Source organism: Mastigoproctus giganteus, chromosome 7 (genome assembly GCF_048544385.1).
Source record: "Mastigoproctus giganteus isolate SK-2022 chromosome 7, ASM4854438v1, whole genome shotgun sequence".
Lineage (NCBI taxonomy): Eukaryota > Metazoa > Arthropoda > Arachnida > Uropygi > Thelyphonidae > Mastigoproctus > Mastigoproctus giganteus.
In genome coordinates, this window is record NC_143581.1 from 108,588,301 (window position 1) to 108,605,471 (window position 17,171).

The following is a 17,171-nucleotide window of genomic DNA, read 5'->3' on the forward strand; positions in this document are numbered from 1 at the left end:
AGACATTTCAGAACGCACAACTCATCATACCTTGTCATGGATGGGAATCAGCAGCCGACGACAGAACCAGGTTAAACTGCTCTCAGCAAAAATCAAGAAGTTACAATAGAATCAAGAACACCAACACTAGACAGTGGAGGAATGGAAATATGTTTGCTTGATCTGTCCAGTTCTTGCTATTTCACACTCGTGAGAGGACCAGAATATGACTAAAATAACATTAATCCATGGGCTTATCCTGTTAGGTGTCAACAATGCCAGCTGCTCTTGCATGGTAATGGTGTGAGAAGCTTTTTTTGTAATTCACATTAGATCGTCTTGATGTTCATGAAGCAACATTTAAATGCCACAGGTTATTTAGAAATTGTATTCTACCAGGCGCATTGGAACTCCAACTTGCTTATGAGACGCCTTTGTGCTAATCTCGAAAAAATAAATAAAATTAAATAAATGTTTTGTAGAAATATTTATTTTAATGTACAGAACCCATGGGATACCTATCAAGTAACGGGTAGGCCCGCCTTTCTCCGGTATAAGGGAGGAGGAACCAAAGCTTGAACGGACCTTGCCACAGCATCCCAAAAATGCTCCAGTTCATGTCCGCTGAATGGGGAGGATGTTCCATGGTTGTAAAATGTGCAGAATGCTATTCGAACCATGTTCTCACATTAGCCTCATTAATGTCTAATGGGGAGGCTCTGTGGGGAGGCACATTTTTCTGCTGGAAGAGTCCATTGCCCTTTGGGTGCACGATGACCATGAAGGGATGCCGATGATCTGCAAGGATGGACACATAACCAGAACCGTTCAGAGATGCGTCTAGACGTACCCTTGTTGACATGACGGGTGCATAGCTTCATGAGGTTTCCGCCAGATACGCACCCTCCCGTCCGCTCGAAATAATTGGGAACGGGACTCATCGGATCGAGAGACCCGTCTCTAATCATCCAAGTTCCAGTGGCGATGTTCTTTTGCCCAACTGAGGCATAGAATCCTGTGTTGTGGTGTTACCAATGGGACTTTGGTGGGTTGGCGGCTCCCATAACCTATTGCGGCTACTGCTCTTGGTGGAGACGATTCTGGCACCTCCCTCGTTGAAGTTGGCTGTGATTTATCCAATGTTGCTTTCCGGTTGGCTGAAACAATTCGAGACAGATGTCGATGGCCAAGTTCATCCACCCACTATCTCTGTCCACGATGAGATGTTATTCCGGAAATGGCATATTCCCGATACACTCTTGATATCGAACGGGGATAGTGCAATGAAAGACAGTCTGTAGCACCTCCGCGGTAGAGTGACCCGTGAGTTTTCCGACTTTGAAAGAAGTCGGAAAACTCACGACGTTTATCCATACTGACATGGAATTATCGTCTACATGAATATAGTGATGCAGTGTATCTATATACTTGACAAACGGTAGGGATGACAGTGTTGTGTTTCCTGGGGAACACGACACTGAATTCACATGATTTCATATTGGTCAAAATTTTTTTTAAACTAAAAATTTTGTTTAAAAATTTGTGATCTATTAAACTCCTTCATTAGCCGTCTTTGTGCTGTACATAACCTGCACACCAGCATTCTATGCAACTAAGGCCTGTCCCATCTTGGGATGGGCCTCAGTTGCATAGCATGCTGGTTTGCAGGGCTCGGCTGGGCTTTTCAACGGGAAATGCACCTTATCAAATTTAAATGAGAGTCAGTCTACTGAGATAGCCTTTCCAGTATTTTGATCTCAATTCAATTGAGCGCTAATATAATAAGTTGGACGAAGTCCTTTAGAGTGTAGATACCCACAACCATTCAGTTTGCAACAGCTGTGAAAAGCAATTACATGAAAAAGTATCCCTATGGAACTCTCCGCACTTCGTCAAGTTCAAGTCACAACAACTTCAGGCTCTTCTGAGGGAAAGAGACTTACTGAAGGAAGCTCAGAGAATCAATTATTTATTATTCTCTTTATCATCTCTGCTGGATTTTTTAACAGAAAACAGAGACTTAGAAATGTATTGCAATAAATCTGCCTCTTTAAGAATTATATATCGTCATCAAACAAAAATTGTCCTTCCATTTTTGTTTCTATATCATTGTCCACCAATGCATGCACAACTTTACATCCATTTACTTTTAATGATGCTGGACATACGGTCCAACAGTTAATATCGAGGTTATAACTCTTACTCTGCCAACATCACCAACATCACCGCATTGCTCCATATGCTAATAATTTATTCAATGCACATGAAGCAAATTTATGTTAAGTTGATGCCAAAAATCGTTAGAAATCGGACTTATCGCCCATAAAGGTCTCCCTGGAAATGAAAGAGTCGTTTTTAAAGGTAAGCATTGGGGCGCACTCTTTTTTTTTTTTTTTTTTTTTGCGAGAAATAAGACAGGACTAATATATGTTTCTTAGTCGACTTCAATCCTATAACTTTTAGGATTGAAGCTGATTAAGTTTTATACTTCCCCCTAGAGAATTCCCTGAAGTTAGAATTCAATGAACTGTCTGTAGATATTTGCTGAATTGTCATTTGTACAGAGCAGCTTTTGTTTGCTAAACTGGAAAAGTGAATACTGTGAGAATATTGCTATAAATATTCAATTTAAAAAATCATAAGGCAGACGATTACTGTATAAGACAATTGTATTGTATTGCAAATGGCAATTGTAAATTCTATAAGACAATGATTAGGCTACACCATGAGTACAGGTCTCGAGCCCTCGTTTTAGTAAGGATGTATAGCTTCTGGAACGAGTACAGAGAAGGGCAACGAGGTTGGTGAGTGGAATAAAGGGTTTCTCTTACCAAGAAAGGCTTAAGCTCTGCAAATTGTAGAGTCTGGAGACTATGCACTTGCGATGTGATCTGATTGAGGTGTGAGGCCTTGAATGGTTTGAGCAGGCTCAATGCTGATGGGATTCTTCCTCGAGCTCAGATTACGTACCTGAGGGGGCATAAGTTCAAATTGAGAAAAGACAGTTGTAGAATAGATGTGCGGAAATTTGCCTTTAGTCATCGGGTGGGTGATTGCTGGAACAAACTTCCATATGTCGTTGTGGAAGTTGACAACTTAAAGAAATTCATGGCAGAACTACACACGCTTTGGGGATGAATGGATGGGTGAGGTGAAATGTGAAGGTTTTTTTTTTTTTTTTTTTTTTGCTGATGCTGTAGAAGATTGCTTTCTTGCATCGTATGCCTCTACTAACGATAAAATGGAAGCTTACTCAAAAGATTTTTATGTGAAAACTATCAATGAAATGCTGACACAACCGCGTGAATTTCTTCAGTCTGTTACAGAGAATTTGTCCTGAATTGAGAATTATAGGCCAAGAAATCACCAGTGGACTGACAGAATCATGTTGGAAATCGTTAATAGAACAGAACAGAAGATTAAGATAATAATACAATTGCTAGTTGATGAATTTTTTCATTATTTTGGATGGAGTCGAGATAATAGCAGCGTCAGAATAGAGCAATTTACTACCCTTTGTATATTTTTGGCTTGGTATGGGAAAATTTCCACGCAGATTGAAAACAATATTAATGGAATAACAAGTGTAAAACGGCAATAAAAAACAGAAGTTAACTCTAGAGCAGAGATTTTAAGAACAGCTGTAGAAGTGCTATCATGCCATGGAGATTGTTTGAACATTGTTCAGAATTCTGCTGGAAAAAACAAGAAACACTGGAAGGAATGCGTTTGGTATGGTAAGAAGTGATTTACCAAAATCATCAATTGGAGGGAAAATTAAGATGCCAACAGATCAGCTTTAGTTTAATATGTCATATGTCAAAGATAAAGCTGTCATACTTTATGATATTTTAGATAAAGCCATCTGAGAATCATCAGATTGTAGAGATGTGTAATTATGATTGGAATATTCGCAGCCAACTTCTCTTTCGAAGATAATCAAAATGCTCTGCTTTCTGATTTCTACCATTTTGACAGAAAGCAAGCAATGTCAATAGCCAAAATAGTAGCCGAGATTTAGTGTCCCGGGGGGGGAGGGGGGCATGGTGCACATTTCTGCCATAGCTTTTCACTGATAAACAACAGAAAAATGATAAAGATTTATTTATGTGCCTGAAATTTTTTGTTTTGTTGGATACTTGAGATTTTAAGCACTTGCTGTAGAAAGTGCCACAGTGCTTCCATTAAATCCAACCTCAAAATTAACTTTCCTACTATTAGACTTTTCAAAACGGAGTTTGAATTTATTATTGCCTTCGCTTAAAAACAAATTGTGTAAAAGAATTGTTTTAAACATTAAACATGGGAAGTACTGAAAATCTCAAAGAAAGAATTTCACTATTAATCCCACTACGTAACAGTTATGCGTTAACTCTTTTACAGAAAATTCCTTCATCTAAGAAGGGAAATTAACCGCTGGAATTTTAGAAATTAACTAAGGGTGGTCCACCCCATAGATTGCTAAGAATTAAGGCTATGAAGCATCACTGTTTGAAAAATTTGTATGTGTTCTGGTGGATGGAAAACAACCGAAGTTTCTAGATAAAAAATTATACTACCCACCAAAGAAACTGATAATTCCACCAAAGTGTTAAAAAAACTCATAAAAATTCCTACTATCGAGTAGAGATTCACACTTAGGCCTATTCCGCATTGTGCAGTAGAAAGGTGGCGATTGTATCCACTTTTCCGTTGCATCTGGAGGATGTTTAAATGTCTATTAAGCAATAAAACAAAAAGGCTATGAGGGTTTATTATTCTATTGTCGATTTGCCTATTGCTGGATGAAAAATTCGTCTTTTGTAAGAATAAACATACAATCCCTCTCGCCTGACACCGACTAATTCAGCTGCATTTTCCAGTTCCTCGAATTATTTTCGGGATTCAAACTCATGCCTTTTCCACCCAGTGTGATATCCATGAGTGTCCACTTTTCTAAGAATAACAAAAAAATATTTGGCTTGAATATGACTAAAGGATCACAGACAGAAATGAACGTCCTTAAGTGGCCTGATAGGTTTACACGGTAGATAAAAGGGAAAGGAAGAAGAGTACTGCAGTCACGATGTTTTAAGGCTGGTAGAGTAAACAAGCACCTTAAGATATTTAACTGTTTTTTTTTTTTTTTTTTTGACGTCCTTCAAAACAGTATAATGAATACTGCTATTCATTTGAAAGGGTTTTGGGGGTCACTCGTTCACTTGTCATTCCTTTGAAAAAATGTTTTTCTTTATACATCTTAGAGATTGGATGAATTCTTAAAGGCCTTTTCAATCAACGCTGTTGTTTGCCGATTTCAGGTGGAGGGAGCAGGAATTTTTCCATGAATTTTCCTGAATTTTCAGCTAGCATAACAACAGCGCTTCTGTGAATTCACACACACTTTTGCAGATTCCATTTAACATGGGAATCGCATGTTAAATGGAATCTGCAAAAGTGTGTGTGAATGTTAGGCATTCAGCTATTCCAATTGAATTAACTCAAAGCATTAAAAAAAAAAAACCTCACCAAATTAACTCAAAGAATTAAAAAAACTCACTAAATTAACTCAAAGAATTGAAAAAAAAAAAACTCACTAAATTAACTCAAAGAGTAAAAATAATTAAAAAATTAAATTATAAAGAGCAAATGAAATCTTTTCCTTTATTCTTTATATCGTAATTTCCTTGAATACTCACCATATCGAAACATTAAACACTGCATATATTTCATAACAGAATTACCAGAGAGAACAAACTCATCCACCTAAGTGCATTATGCCAGTAAACTGATTGCATTTTCTAGTCGGTTTGTCGGTTTTTCTAGCCGAAAAAACCTGGTTTACACCGAAAAAAACCAACAAAAACTTGATATTCTTGCCTGAGGCCAACCAACTAAGTAGCGGTGTGAAGAAATACCATTTCTCGTGTCATTCGAATTTAGACTTTTCCGCAGGGTGTGGACACGACGACGTCTGAAAATTGCGTGTGTTCCGTGGTTGATTTTCTGTTTTCCGGATAAAAACCTGAGTTTCCGGGAGAGAAAAAAAAACATGCAGCCTTCGCCTCCGTGTATACGGAGACGAGTATATAAGCTCAACTAACTCAGCCACTTTGTGAAAAAGGCCCAGAAAAATTCCTCAACTCGAACACAGGTCTTTTCCACTCGGTGTAGGAAGGACAGCGATGTTAATGTTAATGAACATTAACATCGTTTTCAGCAATATATGAACCTTTCTTCTAGAGGTATTGACTAACTGGATCGTTTGATTCGTTTCTCAACTGTGTGGTTACATTCGTTTTTCTATCTTTTCATCATGTGGACCACAGTCAAATTTAGAAGGAACAATTGGCATTCAGTAGAACAATGAATAATGTAGCATTCGATAATTAAACCTTTCTTAGTTCTGCAGGGTGAATAATAATAATGTTTCTTTATTGATTAAATTATATATATACGTGATTCAGTAAGCAGACACCCAGAGGAATCTAACAATGCATTGTCTAAACAAGTGACTAAATACAGAAATACAAAGTACAGCCACGTTACAAAATTAAGATGAAAAAAAAAATAATAATAATAAATAATAAATAATAATAATAATAAAATAAAATAAAAAAATAAATTAAATAAAAATAATAAAAATAATAAAAATAAAATAAAAATAATAAAAATAATAAAAATAAAATAAAAAAAATTAAAAAAATAATAATATTTTAAAAAAATAATCATAAAAATAATAATAATAATAATAATAATATTTTAAAAAATAATCATAAAAAAATAATAAATAAATAAATACACACAAAAACAAGTCAAAAATATCAGAAAAGAGGATCGATAAGAATTAGAACACACAAGATTACAAATTGAGCAGCACGTCTATGGTTCTATAACATCCATAATGTCTATGGCTTTCTTCCCCACATTGACAATTTTTTAAACTCTTCTCAATTTGCGTTTGGTCAGTCGGATTCAAGGCACCCACAGACTTTTGAGAGTATATTTTAAAGACACTGTTCACATTTTTTTTTTTTTTTAACTTTACGGAACAAGTTTAATGATACAACTATTCTCTAGAACTAAAAAAGCAGTCAGCTTCAAACTCACGCTTGAAATTACCAGCTTCAACAAATAATTACAATTCGGTAAGCTTAAAGTCGTTGAAGAATGTGTTTAAAGATATTAAACTGTAATTCTACTCGGATTGACGCCAGAACCTTCCGTTTAACTCGAAATGTAATAAAGCTAGTCCAACTGATCTTTCATGCAACGCTGTCAGGATTTACTGACATGTTTCGGCTGTAGAAAGAAGATTCAATTTTCACTAGACTGTTGCCACTTTAAGTGTCCTTTCGGCAAATCCTTTGAACGTGAGACGCTGTGCGAGTTTCTGTCGACTGCACTTTCTCCAGGCCATGTTGATAACGGACAGCGAAGCACAGCACTACAGGAAAGCTACAGTTTTAAATTAACTGGTGCTTTAAGAACATAGAGTATTAACAAGTACTGTATAAAGGTAGCATACTCACTTGTGAGCCAAATGCAAAGTAAATTAACAAGTACTGTATAAAGGTAGCATACTCACTTGTGAGCCAAATGCAAAGTAAATAAACAAGTACTTTAACAGACTCTGGTTTATATGTATTTCAGACATAAACTCAGTTTAGTACTTTTGCATAAATTGTTTACATTATTTATTAATTTTTATTTTAAAACACTTACATTTTAACACTCAGTGATCAATATTCTCCGATAATTGATTTGATTCTAAACCATCACTGGTTATAAGCTTTCTCGTTTAGATCTATAAAAGTCTTTGAATCATCGTTTATAATCACTTCATACGTCCAGCAAATTAAAAAAAAAAACTTCATAGTTGTATTTGTTCCCGTATGAACAACAAACTCAAATAGTGCCGCAGCTGTCCCATTTTCAGCCGAAAAGTCCGGTTCACGTCTTCTGCCGCACTCATTTTGTCCAGTTTTTAGGCCTTCTACACTGAGTGGACAGAAATTATGGGATACCTACCTAGTAACGGGTAGGCCCACCTTTCTTCCGGATAAGGGCAGTCACACGGCGAAGCATTGAGTCCACTAGTTCACGAAAGCGTTCCACATGTATTTCTATCCATGCTTGCTGCGCTACTGACAATAATTCCTTCGCATTCCTAAGGAATGCGAAGGACTTATGGACAGTAGGATCCAAAGCTCGAACGGACCTATCTATAGCATCCCAAAGATTCTTCAGAGGGTTCATGTCCGGTGAACAAGGAGGCCATTCGATGGTGGTAAAATCTGCGGAATGCTCTTTGAACCATGTTCTAGTCACCACGGCTCTGTGGGGAGGCACATTTTCCTGCTGAAAAAGTCCATTGCCCTGTGGCTTCACGATGACCATGAAGGAATGCAGATGGTCTGCAAGGATAGACACGTAACATGGACCGTTCGGAGATGCGTCTAGTCTTACCAGAGGTCTCAACGTGTGCCAGTTGAACACGCCCCAGACCATTACCGACCGTCCACCTGTCTGAACAGTTCCTTGTTGACATGACGGGTGTATAGCTTCGTGCTGTTTCCGCCAGATACGCATCCTCCAGTCCGCTTGAAATAACTGGAAACGGGACTCATCGGACCAGGACACCCGTCTCCAATTATCAAAGACCCATTGGCAATGTTCTTTTGGCCAGTTGAGGCGTAGAGTCCTGTGTTGTTGTGTTAGCAAATGGGACCTTGGTGGGTCGGAGGCTCCCATAACCTATTGCTGCTAATGATTGCCTGATGGTCTTGGTGGAGACGTTTCTAGCACCTCCGTCGTTGAAATTGGCGGATCTCATCAATGCGATTAACTCCTTGCCTAACAAATCTACGATCGGCCCCGACGGGTTCCCGATATTAATTTTAAAAATATGCAGCGTTTATATTGTTGAAATTGGCGGTGATTTGTGCCACTGTCGCTTTCCGGTTGGCTGAAACAATGCGAGACAGATGTTGACGGCCACATTCATATGCCGTCTTTCTCCGCCCACAGCGCTCTCCACGATGAGACGTTATTCCGGAAATGGCGTATTCCCTATACACTCTTGATACTGTTCAACGGGGATAGTGCAATTTCTGTAGCACCTCCGCGATGGAGTAACTCATGCATCTGGGACCCACTATCATCTTCCTCTTTCAAAGCCGGTTAACTCACGACGTTTATCCATACTGACATCAATTACCGTGGATGTGAATGCAGTGTACCTATATATATATATATATATATCTGCGAAGCGGTGGATTCGTTCACTAGTGAGAGGTGTGATGGCGTCGCGTTGCCCAGGAACTACGTATCCGATGAATTCTGTCCGCTCAATGTATATCTGTAGATATAACTACTATGAATATTTGTAAATGTTATATCTAGTAGCTATATCTGTAGTTATAATTACTATGTATATTTGTTGTGTTATCTGTGTGTGTTTGTTACCATGCATATTTGTACAACGTTTGATCAAAATCTTTATTTTGCGTACATGGTAATCACATTACATACATCGTCAATATACAACAAATATACAATATATACCTGCCACAGCCAAGAGGGCAGGAGCTATGAATTTTGCAATAAAATAAATAAATAATGCTGAACGACAAGTGCGATATGGAAAAGAAGATGCTGTATTAAATATTCCTTCCGTCACTGTCTATCAGCAGAATAGAGAAACAAGAGGAGTAATTCAGCAACCACCTATGACAGATAACATGAGCAAGAGCCCCTGATAGAATATATTCGCCAAAGATCCAAGTCTACTTACTACTCAACCACTACCTTACCACTACCACTATCAAATGCTTAAGCACATTCATCATAGGCCCTCTTCTCTCGATCTACAACAGATGCCTCGCTGAGCATTATTTTCCACCCCAGTGGAATAAATACAGAGTGTACCCCATCCCCAAAAACCAATTTGCCTCAAACGTCAGCCAGTTCAGACCCATATCAGTTGCCTCTTGTCTGTTAAAAACTCTTGAAAAGGCTTTGCTACCCACAATCACTCAACAAATCCTCCAGACGAAACCACCTGAAATCCATTATGCTATCGCAGGAAAATCATCAATCACTAACTTGGCAGCCACCACAGAACGCATTCTCTCAGCATTCGAACAAAGAGCTGAGCTAGCAACCACATACCTCGACATAAGCGCAGCCTTTGATGCCGTGTCGATTCTGGCCTTGCTCCTCCTACTTAAGGAGAATTTTCACATTCGAGGTGATATGCTGTGCTTTTTGGAATCACTTCTCAGTCACAGAATACTTATTCTCCATCGGCAGCAACATACCCTATCCTGCGACATTACTGCTGGAGTACCGCAGGGGGGTGTCCTGTCTGGTGTCCTGTTCACAGCCATCATCGTGCCCATTATTGCCTCAACGAATGGTCTCCTATGCTATGCCGATGACTTCAAACTGCTGACTCCAATTAACCCTGGCGACGACCCCGCCCAGCTTAGCAACAGGATCAATTCCCAACTTAAGGATCTAGAATTGTACCTGGCAAACTTCAATCTAAAAATCAACCCTCTGAAGTCTGCTCAGGTTATATTCTCCCTTAAATCCATGCCGACAGTACTCAACGTTTCACTCGCAGGGGTACGAATACCAAACGTACCCTCGCACACAGACCTTGGCGTTCTGTTCGACCAAAAGATGTCCTTTGTCCACCAGATCGACAAACTCAGTACCAGATTTTCTCGTCTACGGTGGATCTCAAAGCAGCAGCTGCTACACGTCCGACATCCTGCCACTGTTAAAAGGTTCATCACCTCCACCGTCTACCCTGCCATTCTCTATGGTGCAGAAATATGGGCCTCTGCTGCACATACAAACCTTAAGCGGGTGTACACTGCTGAATACTGGCTACTGAAATGGGCGAATAACAAGCTTCGGCTACCTCCCGCTACCACAACTACCATGATGGCACAAGCACTCGACATCCCGAGGTTGAAGTTCCTGATCGTTGAAAAGAGGCTGGTCTTCACAGCCAAACTCATCTCAGGCCAAATATCATCTCCAAATATTTGGAATGCTTGCTCTTGGAGGATTCCACAGCCAAGCCTAAGGTCGGTACCAGCACTTGTGGCTCACCACAACAGGCTTGTACTCACCGAAAGATTTCTGCCCAAGCAGATGCTCGCTGCCCTCAACCGTGTGGACGCCGACATCGACACCATAATAAGTAAAAAGAAGGACAGACACAAGTTTATCAAAGCTCTTGAAACCTGAATCACTGCCAACTTGTATTTGTTTTTCTTTATTTGTGTTCAGCTCCTTGTTTTTATGATGTATTTGTATTTCTTTTTGCATTTGTAATCTGTATTTTGTAGCCTTTTGTATGTGTTCGCTATATTTTGTAGCCATTTGAATTTGTACTTATGTTATCTATATGTGAACCCCTGGCGCTCGTCGCCGTGATGGGATATTGTGCTGTAAATCTACTTCACAATAAAGATTTATTTATTTATTTATTTATTTATTTACCTTACCACAGCACTTGTACACCCTTACTCCTATACCCTCGCATTATGTGAGGCTGATAAGCTGTGCCCTGAAAATTGTCTCAGGCCTACTTATGCCGAAATTATAGCAAATATAAACGGGAATACACGGAAAACCGCAGTCCAGAAGACTCATGGGAGCGCCCAGAATCAGGGACTGTCGAAGGCTACTAACCTGCGAGCAGCTTCCAATTTAAATATTCACAATAGCCAGTTTCGGAATAATAACTGTAATCAGTCTACGCAATCTCCGAACTACACTCCTAATGCAGATTCGGCGCAAACTCTCTGCAAATGGTAGTTTGGTAAAGAGGTTCAATGTTACAGCCGCAAGAACCCGAGAAAAAGTCTTCGTTACCAGGCTTTCCCCGAACACACAAGCAAATGATGAAAGCCATGTTTGCTCAAGGATACGGGGTACACACAGAAGTCAGACAGTTAAAAACAAGGCACCCTTCATATTCGTCATATGTGCTTACATGCTCCCCTGATGACCTAAATCTGATCCTTGAATACAATAACTGGCCGCTAGGTGCATTGGTTAAAATATTTCGGGAAAAGAACACGTCATACGGAGATCAGACAGTACGTAACATAAATAGCAACTAAAAGAAAGAGAATGCCCTTTCTGCAGACAGCCAGGCTATTTGCATTTTTATTCAGACTGTTAGAAGTGTTGCTAACAAACTGTACACATTACAGACCTTCCTACACTTTGACTTTATTTGTATAATGGAGACTTGGCTAAATCATAACAGACAACTAGATCTGCTGGTACATTCCTCTTGTTACAAATTTATTGGGAACAGCAGAAAAGAAAAGAGGGGTGGAGGAGTTGCAATCCTTTATCATGAAAGTTTACATCCTACAAGAATTAAATCAACAGTCAGAAAACTTTGAGGCTATATCTGCCTCCTTCAGGAAGAAGGCTCAAAATATTCATTTTCCTTATATATCTTCCACCGGAGCACTGTGCAGACACTCGAACCGAGCTTCTTGTTTGGATAACAGAGAATCTTGCCACTGATATTCCTGTGATTGTAACTGGAGATTTTAATATGCCTAGCCCAAGACATGATCATGCTAAAGAACACCTAGATGCAAGCCTCCAAACCTTAGAACTGACCCTACTGAGTACGCTTCCGACTAGGGAAAAAGCAGCATTTGGATTCATTGTACCATAATACATAACTTAAAAAAACGTTATCCCTCAAACTAAATTCCAGTCAGATCACTGCCCAATATGTTGTGAAATTTCCCATCGAATTGTGCAGGTGAGCAACATAGCGATGTACAAACTCCACAGACCAAGAAAATATACTCCCTTAAGTTTATTAGACCTGAAATTATTTTAGAACATCTAAAAACCTACAACTGGATTGATCTGTATAATAAACCGGTGGATGAAGCTACCAACTTGATTGAAAAAGAGCTCTTATTTACGAGTATTGCTGACCTGTGTGCCTCGAAGGAGGCACACAGATCAGCAATACTTGTAACTCGCAACAAGGTCAGCAATACTCGTAACTCACAACAAGGTCAGCAAGCCTTACAGGAATTGGAGAAATTCAGGATTTAATGAAGACCTCACGGACTATAAGAAGAAAAGAGCCATTTTCTTGAAAAAGAAACGAAATGCACGCTACAAAGAGGTTCTTAGAAAACTACGACATTCAAAACGAATTGTGAGCAAAAAGGCTGTTAAACTCGAAATGGAGGAAATCACATTCAGACTCTGGGCCTAAGGAGAGCTTCGAAAGGGTGCTAGTTGAATGTCAAGCAAATGTACAAGAGGACAGCCGGAGGATATGGCGCAATATATTGTTCAGAGTCACGGCGTTAGAAGGAATGCATTATCCAATGTCGCTATTTGTAGAAAAGATCTCATCAATGCGATTAACTCCTTGCCTAACAAAGCTACGATCGGCCCCGACAGGTTCCCGATATTAATTTTAAAAATATGCAGCGTTTATATTGTTGATGTGTTGTTGCACATATTTCAAAACATCCTCAAAGATGGGGTTCTTTCCCAGAGATGGAATGACTACTTTGTGAGGCTGGTGCCAAAAAAGAACAACTCTAAGGACTCTTCAGACTTTCGACCCATATCGATCAGTTGTTCTCTTTTAAAACTCTTTGAAAAAGCCATTCTTCCTTCTTTAACAGAACAGTGTTTTGCGTAGTACTGAGACGATCCACTATTACTAATTTGTTGGAGACCCTCTTCAGAATGCAATACGCTTTAAATGAAAGGGCCCAAATCGACGTATTCCTTGATATAAAGGCAGCTTTCCATAATGTATCGTTACTTGCACTTGAAAATATATTGAAAGTTTATTTCCGCATTGAAAGCTATTACAGATCATCAAGACCATTTTGAAGCCAAGGCACCTAATTGTACAACATCAAGAATTCCGTGCAGAATACACCTTCACTTGGAGAATCCCTAAGGTAGGTGTCTTATCAGCTTTGCTATTCGCTGCCACCCTGGAGCCTTTTCTAGCGCAGAATCATAATTTTATTTCTTATACTGATGATATAAAGTATTTTGTTGTCTCTAACGAAATAGCTATTGTGTCCTACGTCAATATCCACGCCAAAGCCAAGCTTCACGAACTGCATTTATACTTAGATACAATAGGCTTATGGCTAAACTCTGACAGGTCAGCACAACTGACAATAACTAACAAGGACATAAAAAATCAGATCGAATTATCTATTAATGGAGCAAAGGTGAAGAAAGTCAGCTCATACACCGACCTAGGAGTGACGTGGGACGAGGGCCTCGGCTTCCAAAGTCATTTTCAGATTACCAGATCAAAAACTCTTGCTATCATATGGACTGTTAGACAGGAGATAACTGGGATTCGAAACCAGCAACTAGTCACCCAATATATCGAAAGATGAATCGTTCCTGTATCCCTATATCCTTCTAGAGGACCAAATATAAGTATTTGGTCCTCTGCCCCAAATACTTATATTAGGAAATTTCTCAGCCTGGAATACTGGCTGCTCCGGTGGCTAAATAGGATTGCCGGGATGCCCTGAACAATTTCAAAATCCATGTTGTATAGATATTTAAGAGTAGCTCCGTGGATTCAGATGATCACCCTACGTAACTCTGCACTCTGGCACAACATCTGCACTCTGGCACAACATCTGACAGGGAGTTTATATGCCCCTCAAATTGAAAATCTTGTGGTCAGGCACCGCCCAGGACCCAGCTCCACTACCCTTATAGCATTAGTATATGATGAGGCTATGATGCAAGAAAGCAAGCTTAAGCAGCATCAGCCAAAAAAAAAAAAAAAAAAAAAAGAAAAAAAAGAAAATAAAATCCACTTCCACTTCACCCCTCCGTTCGTTCGAAATACCTGTCCAGCTGAGCCTTAAATTTATTTAGCCTATCAACTTCAACCACAAGGGATGGAAGTCTGTTACACCAACCAACTACCCGCTGGATAAAGGCAAATTTCCGCACGTCTATCCTACATCTGTCTTTCCTCAATTTGAATTTATGCCCTCTCAGGTGATTATTCTGAGCAAGAGTGAGAATCCCATCAGCATTGAGCATGCTCAAACCATTCAAGGCTTTATACACCTCTATCAGATCACCTCGCTGGTGCCTAGTCTCCAGACACTGTAATTTGAAAAACTTCGTAAGAATACCCCTTTGTTCCATTCACTAATCTTGTTGCCCTTCTCTGTACTCGTTCCAGCAGCTCTACATCCTTCTTGAAATGAGACCTCCAGACTTGTATACAGTACTCAAGGTGTGACCTGACCATTGCCTTATACAAGGGAATAATCACTTCCTTATCCCTGCTAGAAAAATTCCTGTATATCATTGACAAGACACCATGAGCTACTCTTGCAGACCGTCTGCACTGTTCAGAGAACTTCATATCTGCCTGCACAATTACTCCCAGGTCATTTTCATTCTCTACCACTGTCAGTGTAGTACTACAGAGTTGATACGTTGCTCCGGGGTTGCTATTTCCCATATGTAGTACTTTACATTTGTCAATGTTAAACTTCATTTGCCACCTCTCAGCCCATCTGCTCAACCTTTCCAGATCCTGTTGCAGCAGCATAGTGTCAGTAGGGTCCTTGGCAACCCTGCCAACCTTTGTATCGTCTGCAAACTTGGACATTAAGCTTGATATACATTCATCAATATCATTTATAAATAAAGAAAACAATAATGGACCCAACACTGAACCCTGTGGAACTCCACTAATAACATTAGTCCACGATGAGCAGTGTCTATTGATTACCACTCTCTGTCTTCTCCCCCTCAACCACCCCTTTATCCATAGCAGCAATTTGCCTCCAATGCCACACTGCTCCAATTTGTGCAGCAGTCTTCCATGTGCAACAGTATCAAAAGCCTTTCTAAGATCCAAGTATATAATATCAAAGTTATTCCCTGCATCCAGTTCTTTTGTGACTGCATCATAGTATCCAATCAAGTTGGTCAGGCAAGACTTCCCCTTAACAAAACCATGCTGTGTCCGAGTTATAACTGAAGTCTTGTCTAGATGATCCTGCAGTGCTTCTTTAACCAGTACCTCCATTAATTTTCCTGGAACAGAAGTTAAACTCACAGGTTTATAATTACTTGTGTCAGCCTTTGATCCTCTTTTGTGAATTGGGGTCAGATTTGCACATCTCCAGTCTGTGGGTACCTTAGCTGAGTCCAAGGAAGCTCTCATAATTATGGCTTAGGGTTTGCTTACTTCCTTTGCTGCCTCCTTTAATATAACTGGATAGATTACATCCACCCCAGGTGCCTTTCTTGTATTTATCTTCAACAATTTCTCCTCCGCTTTACTTTCAGTTATTACAAGATTCTCTAGCTTGCTGCCAGAGTTCAATACACCTCTGGCATTCCCCTCACTGAATAAATCCTCATGTGTGAATGTCGATCTAAATATTCATTTAGTTTGTTAGCTACCTGAGCAGGATCATCAACAGTTGGCCCATCCATATCACGTGGAGCAATCTGATTCATCCCCTTCCTTCTAGAGTTTACATAAGTAAAGAACTCTTTGCTGTTTTTCTTTGCATCCCTTGCCAAGGATTTCTCGTAATCTGCCTTCGCCTACCTAACCTCCTTTGTAACTTGGTTGCATATCAACTTGTATCTATCATAAGCTTCTGTGTCATATGTTAATTTGTAAGTATCCCATGCATTTTTCTTCTCTGTCATATGCCTCATTAGTTCATCTGACATCCATTTAGGCCCAAACCTTGAACAATATTTCTTAGTTGGTATGTAAAGCCTAGTAGCTTCCAAGATAAGTTCTTTGAATGCCTCCCATTTTGAATTTGCTGATGGTAACATCTTCAGTTGGTCCCACTGTATAGAATTTAAATACTGTCTCAGTCCATCGTAGTCGCCTTTACGAAGGCAATAACTCTTCCCTTTACCCCTGATGGTAGTTACCTCTTTGAGTAAATCCCAGCACATTGTGATCACTGCCACCTAGTGGTTCCTTTATCTGCAGATTCTTAATGAAGAATCACTACTGGTAATCAAATCAAGAGTATTACTTCCTCTAGTTGCATTCCGAACATGCTGATGTAGAAAACAATCATCCAATAAATCCACAAAAGCCTTGCTAGTGTGTGAATGACCGACCCACAAATTCCAGTCAATATCTGGGAAATTAA